Below are 11,012 nucleotides of genomic sequence, written 5' to 3'. Positions count from 1 at the left end.
AGGTCTATTATAGTACAGACCAGGCCTATTATAATACAGACCAGGTCTATTATAATACAGACCAGGTCTATTATAATACAGGCAAGGTCTATTATAATACAGACCAGGTCTATTATAATACAGGCCAGGTCTATAAAGGTACAGGTCTACAGACCAGGTCTATTATAATACAGAACAGCTCTACTAAAATACAGGCCATATCTATTATAATACAGGCCAGATATACAGGCCAGGTCGATTATAATACAGTCCAGGTATATTATATTACAGGCCAGGTCTGTTATAATACAGGTCAGGCCTATTATAATACAGGCCACGTCTACTGTAATACAGACCAGGTCTATTATAATACAGGCCATGTCTATTATAAAACAGGGCAGACCTACTATAATACCGACCAGGTCTATTATAATACAGACCAGGTTTATTATAATACAGGCCAGGTCTACAGACCAGGTCTATTATAATACAGGCCAGGTCTACAGACCAGGTCTACTATAATACAGGCCAGCTCTACTATAATACAGGCCAGATATATTATAATACAGGCCAGATCTACAGGCCAGGTCTATTATAATACATGCCAGGTCCATTATAATACAGGCCAGGTCTATTATAGTACAGGCCAGGCCTATTATAGTACAGGCCAGGTCTATTATAATACATGCCAGGTCCATTATAATACAGGCCAGGTCTATTATAGTACAGACCAGGTCCATTATAATACAGACCAGGTCTATTATAATACAGGCAAGGTCTACAGGCCAGGTCTACAGGCCAGGCCTATTATAATACAGGCCAGGTCTATTTTAATACAGGCCATGTCTATTATAAAACAGGGCAAGTCTACTATAATACAGACCAGATCTATTATAATACAGGCCAGGTCTATTATAATACAGGCCAGGTCTATTATAATACAGGCCAGGTCTATAAAAGTACAGGTCTACAGACCAGGTCTATTATAATACAGGCCATGTATATTATAATACATACCAGGCCTATAAAAGTACAGGTCTACAGACCAGGTCTATTATAATAAAGGCCAGCTCTACTATAATACAGGCCAGATCTATTATAATACAGGCCAGTCCTATTATAATACAGGCCAGATCTACATGCCAGGTCTATTATAATACATGCCAGGTCCATTATAATACAGACCAGGTATATTATAGTACAGGCCAGGTCTGTTATAATACAGGCCAGGCCTATTATAATACAGGCCAGGTCTACTGTAATACAGACCAGGACTAACTTTTAATACGGGCCATGTCTATTATAAAACAGGGTAGGTCTACTATAATACAGACCAGGTCTATTATAATACAGACCAGGTCTATTATAATAAAGGACATGTCTACAGGCCAGGTCTATTATAATACAGGCCAGGTCCCTTATATTACAGACCAGGTATATTATAATACTGGCCAGGTCTATTGTAATAGAGGCCAGGTCTATTATAATACAGACCAGGTCTATTATATTAAAGGCCAGGTCTACAGGCCAAGCCTATTATAATACAGGCCAGGTCTATTATAAAACAGGGCAGGTCTACTAGAATACAGACCAGGTCTATTATAATACAGACCAGGTCTATTATAATACAGACCAGGTCTATTAAAATACAGGCCAGGTCTATTAAAATACAGGCCAGGTCTATTATAATACAGGCCAGGTCTGTTATAATACAGGCCAGGTATATTATAATACAGGCCAGGTCTACTATAATACAGGCCAGGTCTAATATAATACAGGCCAGGTCTACAGGCCAGGTCTATTAAAATACAGGCCAGGTCTACTGTAATACAGACCACGTCTATTATAATACAGGCCAAGTCTATTATAAAACAGGGCAGGTCTACTATAATACAGACCAGGTCTATTATAATACAGACCAGGTTGATTATAATACAGGCCAGGTCTACAGACCAGGTCTATTATAATACAGGCCAGGTCTACAGACCAGGTCTACTATAATACAGGCCAGCTCTACTATAATACAGGCCAGATATATTATAATACAGGCCAGATCTACAGGCCAGGTCTATTATAATACATGCCAGGTCCATTATAATACAGGCCAGGTCTATTATAGTACAGGCCAGGCCTATTATAGTACAGGCCAGGTCTATTATAATACATGCCAGGTCCATTATAATACAGGCCAGGTCTATTATAGTACAGACCAGGTCCATTATAATACAGACCAGGTCTATTATAATACAGGCCAGGTCTACAGGCCAGGTCTACAGGCCAGGCCTATTATAATACAGGCCAGGTCTATTTTAATACAGGCCATGTCTATTATAAAACAGGGCAAGTCTACTATAATACAGACCAGATCTATTATAATACAGGCCAGGTCTATTATAATACAGGCCAGGTCTATTATAATACAGGCCAGGTCTATAAAAGTACAGGTCTACAGACCAGGTCTATTATAATACAGGCCATGTATATTATAATACATACCAGGTCTATAAAAGTACAGGTTTACAGACCAGGTCTATTATAATAAAGGCCAGCTCTACTATAATACAGGCCAGATCTATTATAATACAGGCCAGTCCTATTATAATACAGGCCAGATCTACATGCCAGGTCTATTATAATACATGCCAGGTCCATTATAATACAGACCAGGTATATTATAGTACAGGCCAGGTCTGTTATAATACAGGCCAGGCCTATTATAATACAGGCCAGGTCTACTGTAATACAGACCAGGACTAACTTTTAATACGGGCCATGTCTATTATAAAACAGGGTAGGTCTACTATAATACAGACCAGGTCTATTATAATACAGACCAGGTCTATTATAATAAAGGACATGTCTACAGGCCAGGTCTATTATAATACAGGCCAGGTCCCTTATATTACAGACCAGGTATATTATAATACTGGCCAGGTCTATTGTAATAGAGGCCAGGTCTATTATAATACAGACCAGGTCTATTATATTAAAGGCCAGGTCTACAGGACAAGCCTATTATAATACAGGCCAGGTCTATTATAAAACAGGGCAGGTCTACTAGAATACAGACCAGGTCTATTATAATACAGACCAGGTCTATTATAATACAGACCAGGTCTATTAAAATACAGGCCAGGTCTATTAAAATACAGGCCAGGTCTATTATAATACAGGCCAGGTCTGTTATAATACAGGCCAGGTATATTATAATACAGGCCAGGTCTACTATAATACAGGCCAGGTCTAATATAATACATGCCAGGTCTACAGGCCAGGTCTATTATAATACAGGCCAGGTCTATTATATTAAAGACCAGGTCTATTATGGTACAGGCCAGATCTATTACAATACAGCCCAGGTATATTATAATATAGGACAGGTCTATTATAATACAGGCCAGATCTATTGTAATACAGACCAGGTCAACAGGCCAGGTCTATTATAATACAGGCCAGGTCTATTATAAAATCGGCCAGGTCTACTATAATACAGACCAGGTCTATTATAATACAGGCCAGGTCTATTATAATACAGGCCGGGTCTACAATAGTACAGGGCAGGTCTATTACAATACAGTCCAGGTCTATTGTAATACAGGCCAGGTCCTTTCTAATACAGGCCAGGTCTACAGGACAGGTATATTATAATACAGGCCAGGTCTATTATAATACAGGCCAGGTCTATTATAATACAGGCCAGGTCTATTATATTACAGACCAGGTCTATTATGGTACAGGCCAGATCTATTACAATACAGCCCAGGTATATTATAATACAGTCCAGGTCTATTGTAATACAGGCCAGGTCCTTTCTAATACAGGCCAGGTCTACAGGACAGGTATATTATAATACAGGCCAGGTCTATTATAATACAGGCCAGGTCTATTATAATACAGACCAGGCCTATTATAGTACAGGCCAGGTCTACTATAATACAGACCAGGTGTATTATAATACAGACCAGGTATATTATAATACAGGCCAGGTCTATTATAATACAGACCAGGTCTATTATAATACAGACCAGTTATATTATAATACAGGCCAGGTCTACAGGCCAGATTTATTATAATACAGGCCAGGTCCATTATAATACAGGCCAGGTCTATTATAGTACAGGCCAGGTTTACCATAATACAGACCAGGTCTATTATAATGCAGGCCAGTTCTATTATAGTACAGGCCAGGTGTATTATAATACAAACCAGGTCTATTAATAATAAAGACCAGGTATATTATAATACAGACGAGGTATTTTATAATACAGGCCAGGTCTACAATAGTACAGGACAGGTCTACAGACCAGGTCTTTTATAATTCAGGCCATGTCTATTATAAGAAAGGCCTGTTCTATTATAATACAGACCAGGTCTCTTATAATACAGGCCAGGTCTGTTTTAATACAGACCAGGTCTATTATAATATAGACCAGGTCTATTATAATAAAGGCCAGGTCTACAGGCCAGGTCTACAGGCCAGGCCTATTAAAATACAGGCCAGGTCTACTGTAATACAGACCAGGTCTATTATAATACAGGCCAGGTCTACAGACCAGGTCTATTATAATACAGGCCAGCTCTAATATAATACAGGCCAGATATATTATAATACAGGCCAGATATATTATAATACAGGCCAGGTCTATTATAATACATGCCAGGTCCATTATAATACAGGCCAGGTCTATTATAATACAGACCAGGTCCATTATAATACAGACCAGGTATATTATAGTACAGGCCAGGCCTATTATAGTACAGGCCAGGTTTATTACAATACAGGCCATTTCTATTATAATACAGGCAAGGTCTATTATAATACAGACCAGGTCTATTATAATAAAGGCCAGGTCTACAGGCCAGGTCTACAGGCCAGGCCTATTATAATACAGGCCAGGTCTACTGTAATACAGACCGGGTCTATTATAATACAGGCCATGTCTATTATAAAACAGGGCAAGTGTACTATAATACAGACCAGGTCTATTATAATACAGACCAGGTCTATTATAATACAGACCAGGTCTATTATAATACAGGCCATGTCTATTATAATACAGGCCAGATCTACAAGCCAGGTCTATTATAATACATGCCAGGTCCATTATAATACAGACCAGGTATATTATAGTACAGGCCAGGTCTGTTATAATACAGGCCAGGCCTATTTTAATACAGGCCAGGTCTACTGTAATACAGACCAGGACTAACTTTTAATACGGGCCATGTCTATTATAAAACAGGGTAGGTCTACTATTTTTTTTATTTTTTTATTTCACCTTTATTTAACCAGGTAGGCTAGTTGAGAACAAGTTCTCATTTGCAACTGCGACCTGGCCAAGATAAAGCGTAGCAGTGTGAACAGACAACAACACAGAGTTACACATGGAGTAAACAATAAACAAGTCAATAACATGGTAGAAAAAAGAGAATCTATATACAATGTGTGCAAAAGGCATGAGGTAGGCAATAAATCGAGTAATTACAATTTAGCAGATTAACACTGGAGTGATAAATCATCAGATGATCATGTGCAAGAAGAGATTCTGGTGTGCAAAAGAGCAGAAAAGTAAATAAATAAAAGCAGTATGGGGGGTGAGGTAGGTAAATTGGGTGGGTAGTTTACAGATGGACTATGTACAGCTGCAGCGATCGGTTAGCTGCTCGGATAGCAGATTTTTAAAGTTGTTGAGGGAGATAAAAGTCTCCAACTTCAGAGATTTTTGCAATTCGTTCCAGTCGCAGGCAGCAGAGAACTGGAAGGAAAGGCGTCCAAATGAGGTTTTGGCTTTAGGGATGATCAGTGAGATACACCTGCTGGAGCGCGTGCTACGGGTGGGTGTAGCCATCGTGACCAGTGAACTGAGATAAGGCGGCACTTTACCTACCATAGCCTTGTAGATGACCTGGAGCCAGTGGGTCTGACGACGAACATGTAGCGAGGGCCAGCCGACTAGGGCATACAGGTCGCAGTGGTGGGTCGTATAAGGTGCTTTAGTAAAAAAACGGATGGCACTGTGATAGACTGCATTCAGTTTGCTGAGTAGAGTATTGGAAGCTATTTTATAGATGACATCGCCGAAGTCGAGGATCGGTAGGATAGTCAGTTTTACTAGGGTAAGTTTGGCGGCGTGAGTGAAGGAGGCTGTGTTGCGGAATAGAAAGCCGACTCTAGATTTGATTTTGGATTGGAGATGTTTGATATGAGTCTGGAAGGAGAGTTTGCAGTCTAGCCAGACACCTAGGTACTTATAGATGTCCACATATTCTAGGTCGGAACCGTCCAGGGTGGTGATGCTAGTCGGGCGTGCGGGTGCAGGCAGCGAACGGTTGAAAAGCATGCATTTGGTTTTACTAGCGTTTAAGAGTAGTTGGAGGCCACGGAGGGAGTGTTGTATGGCATTGAAGCTCGTTTGGAGGTTAGATAGCACAGTGTCCAAGGAAGGGCCAGAAGTGTACAGAATGGTGTCGTCTGCGTAGAGGTGGATCAGGGAATCGCCCGCAGCAAGAGCAACATCATTGATGTATACAGAGAAAAGAGTCGGCCCGAGAATTTAACCCTGTGGTACCCCCATAGAGACTGCCAGAGGACCGGACAACATGCCCTCCGATTTGACACACTGAACTCTGTCTGCAAAGTAGTTGGTGAACCAGGCAAGGCAGTCATTAGAAAAACCGAGGCTACTGAGTCTGCCGATAAGAATATGGTGATTGACAGAGTCGAAAGCCTTGGCCAGGTCGATGAAGACGGCTGCACAGTAATGTCTTTTATCGATGGCGGTTATGACATCGTTTAGTACCTTGAGCGTGGCTGAGGTGCACCCGTGACCGGCTCGGAAACCGGATTGCACAGCGGAGAAGGTACGGTTTGATTCGAGATGGTCAGTGATCTGTTTGTTGACTTGGCTTTCGAAGACCTTAGATAGGCAGGGCAGGATGGATATAGGTCTGTAACAGTTTGGGTCCAGGGTGTCTCCCCCTTTGAAGAGGGGGATGACCGCGGCAGCTTTCCAATCCTTGGGGATCTCAGATGATACGAAGGAGAGGTTGAACAGGCTGGTAATAGGGGGTGCGACAATGGCGGCGGACAGTTTCAGAAATAGGGGGTCCAGATTGTCAAGCCCAGCTGATTTGTATGGGTCCAGGTTTTCCAGCTCTTTCAGAACATCTGCTATCTGGATATGGGTAAAGGAGAAGCTGGGGAGGCTTGGGTGAGTAGCAGCGGGGGGGTAGGGGCTGTTGGCCAAGGTTGGAGTCGCCAGGAGGAAGGCATGGCCAGCCATTGAGAAATGTTTGTTGAAGTTTTCGATTATCATGGACTTATCAGTGGTGACCGTGTTACCTAGCCTCAGTGAAGTGGGCAGCTGGTAGGAGGTGCTCTTGTTTTCCATGGACTTTACAGTATCCCAGAACTTTTTGGAGTTAGAGCTACAGGATGCAAATTTCTGCTTGAAAAAGCTGGCCTTTGCTTTCCTGACTGACTGCGTGTATTGGTTCCTGAATTCCCTGAACAGTTGCATATCGCGGGGGCTCTTCGATGCTATTGCAGTTCGCCACAGGATGTTTTTGTGCTGGTCGAGGGCAGTCAGGTCTGGAGTGAACCAAGGGCTATATCTGTTCTTGGTTCTGCATTTTTTGAACGGAGCATGCTTGTCTAATATGGTGAGGAAGTAACTTTTAAAGAATCACCAGGCATCCTCAACTGACAGGATGAGGTCAATATCCTTCCAGGGATACTATAATACAGACCAGGTATATTATAATACAGACCAGGTCTATTATAATACAGACCAGGTCTATTAAAATACAGGCCAAGTCTATTATAATACAGGCCAGGTCTGTTATAATACAGGCCAGGTATATTATAATACAGGCCAGGTCTACTATAATACAGGCCAGGTCTATTATAATACAGGCCAGATCTACAGGCCAGGTCTATTATAAGACAGGCCAGGTCTATTATAATACATACCAGGTCTATTATAATGCAGGCTAGGTCTACAGGCCAGGTCTATTATATTACAGACCAGGTCTATTATAATGCAGGCCAGGTCTACAGGCCAGGTCTATTATATTACAGGCCAGGTCTATTATAATACAGGTCAGGTCTATTATAGTACATGACAGGTCTACAGACCAGTTCTACTATAATACAGTACAGGTCTATTATAATACAGGACAGGTCTACATGCCAGGTCTATTATAATACAGACCAGGTCTATTATAATATAGACCAGGTCTATTATAATACAGACCAGGTCTATTATAATACAGGACAGGTCTACAGGCCAGGTCTATTATAATACAGGCCAGGCCTATTATAATACAGACCAGGTCTATTATAATACAGGCCAGGTCTATAAAAGTACAGGTCTACAGACCAGGTCTATTATAATACAGAACAGCTCTACTAAAATACAGGCCATATCTATTATAATACAGGCCAGATCTACAGGCCAGGTCGATTATAATACATGCCAGGTCAATTATAATACAGACCAGGTATATTATAGTACAGGCCAGGTCTGTTATAATACAGGCCAGGCCTATTATAATACAGGCCACGTCTACTGTAATACAGACCAGGTATATTATAATACAGGCCATGTCTATTATAAAACAGGGCAGGTCTACTATAATACCGACCAGGTCTATTATAATACAGACCAGGTCTATTATAATTCAGGACAGGTCTACAGGCCAGGTATATTATAATACAGACCAGGTCCCTTATATTACAGACCAGGTATATTATAATACAGGCCAGGTCTATTGTAATACAGGCCAGGTCTATTATAATACAGACCAGGTTTAATATAATAAAGGCCAGGTCTACAGGCCAGGTCTACAGGCCAGGCCTATTATAATACAGACCAGGTCTACTGTAATACAGACCAGGTCTATTATAATACAGGCCATGTCTATTATAAAACAGGGAAGGTCTACTATAATACAGACCATGTCTATTATAATACAGACCAGGTCTATTATAATACAGACCAGGACTATTAAAATACAGGCCAGGTCTATTATAATACAGGCCAGGTCTACAGGCCAGGTCTATTGTAATACAGGCCAGGTCCATTTTAATAAAGGCCAGGTCTATTATAGTACAGGCCAGGTCTATTATAGTTCAGGCCAGGTCTATTACAATACAGGCCAGGTATATTATAATATAGGCCAGGTCTCGTATAATACACGCCAGGTCTATTATAATAAAGGCCTGTTCTATTATAATACAGACCAGGTGTATTATAATACAGGCCAGGTCTATTATAACACAGGCCAGGTCTGTTATAATACAGACCAGGTCTATTATAATATAGACCAGGTCTATTATATTACAGGCCAGGTCCATTACAATACAGGCAAGGTATATTATAATACAGGCCAGGTGTACTATAATACAGGCTAGGTCTACTATAATACAGGCCAGGTCTACAGGCCAGGTCTATTATAATACAGGCCAGGTGTACTATAATACAGGCTAGGTCTATTATAATACAGGCCAGGTCTACAGGCCAGGTCTATTGTAATACAGGCCAGGTCCATTATAATACTGGCCAGGTCTACAGGCCAGGTCTATTGTAATACAGGCCAGGTCGTTATAATACAGGCCAGGTCTACAGGCCATGTCTATTATAATACAGAAAAGGTCCATTATAATACAGGCCAGGTCTACAGGCCAGGTCTATTGTAATACAGGCCAGGTCCATTATAATACTGGCCAGGTCTATTATAGTACAGACCAGGTCTATTATAGCACAGGTCAGGTCTATTACAATAGAGGCCAGGTATATTATAATATAGGCCAGGTCTCGTATAATACAGGCCAGGTCTATTATAATAAAGGCCTGTTCTATTATAATACAGACCATGTCTATTATAAAACAGTGGAAGGTCTACTATAATACAGACCATGTCTATTATAATACAGACCAGGTCTATTATAATACAGACCAGGTCTATTATAATACAGGCCAGGTATCTTATAATACAGAACAGGTCTATTATAATACAGGCCAGGTCTATAAAAGTACAGTTCTACAGACCAGGTCTATTATAATACAGGCCAGCTCTACTATAATACAGACCAGGTCTACAGGCGAGGTCTATTATAATACAGACCAGGTCTATAAAAGTACAGGTCTACAGGCCAGGTCTACTGTAATACAGACCAGGACTAACTTTTAATACGGGCCATGTCTATTATAAAACAGGGTAGGTCTACTATAATACAGACCAGGTCTATTATAATACAGACCAGGTCTATTATAATAAAGGACATGTCTACAGGCCAGGTCTATTATAATACAGGCCAGGTCTGTTATAATACAGACCAGGACTAACTTTTAATACGGGCCATGTCTATTATAAAACAGGGTAGGTCTACTATAATACAGACCAGGTCTATTATAATACAGACCAGGTCTATTATAATAAAGGACATGTCTACAGGCCAGGTCTATTATAATACAGGCCAGGTCCCTTATATTACAGACCAGGTATATTATAATACAGGCCAGGTCTATTGTAATAGAGGCCAAGTCTATTATAATACAGACCAGGTCTATTATATTAAAGTCCAGGTCTACAGGCCAGGCCTATTTTAATACAGGCCAGGTCTGTTATAATACAGACCAGGTCTATTATAATACAGACCAGGTCTATTAAAATACAGGCCAGGTCTATTAAAATACAGGCCAGGTCTATTATAATACAGGCCAGGTCTGTTATAATACAGGCCAGGTCTGTTATAATACAGGCCAGGTATATTATAATACAGGCCAGGTCTACTATAATACAGGCCAGGTCTATTATAATACAGGCCAGGTCTATTATATTACAGACCAGGTCTATTATGGTACAGGCCAGATATATTACAATACAGCCCAGGTATATTATAATATGGGCCAGGTCTATTATAATACAGGCCAGATCTATTATAATACAGACCAGGTCACCAGGCCAGGTCTATTATAATACAGGCCAGGTCTATTATAAAACAGGCCAGGTCTACTATAATACAGACC

Source organism: Salvelinus fontinalis, chromosome 4 (assembly GCF_029448725.1).
Source record: "Salvelinus fontinalis isolate EN_2023a chromosome 4, ASM2944872v1, whole genome shotgun sequence".
Lineage (NCBI taxonomy): Eukaryota > Metazoa > Chordata > Actinopteri > Salmoniformes > Salmonidae > Salvelinus > Salvelinus fontinalis.
This window is presented reverse-complemented; position numbering follows the sequence as displayed.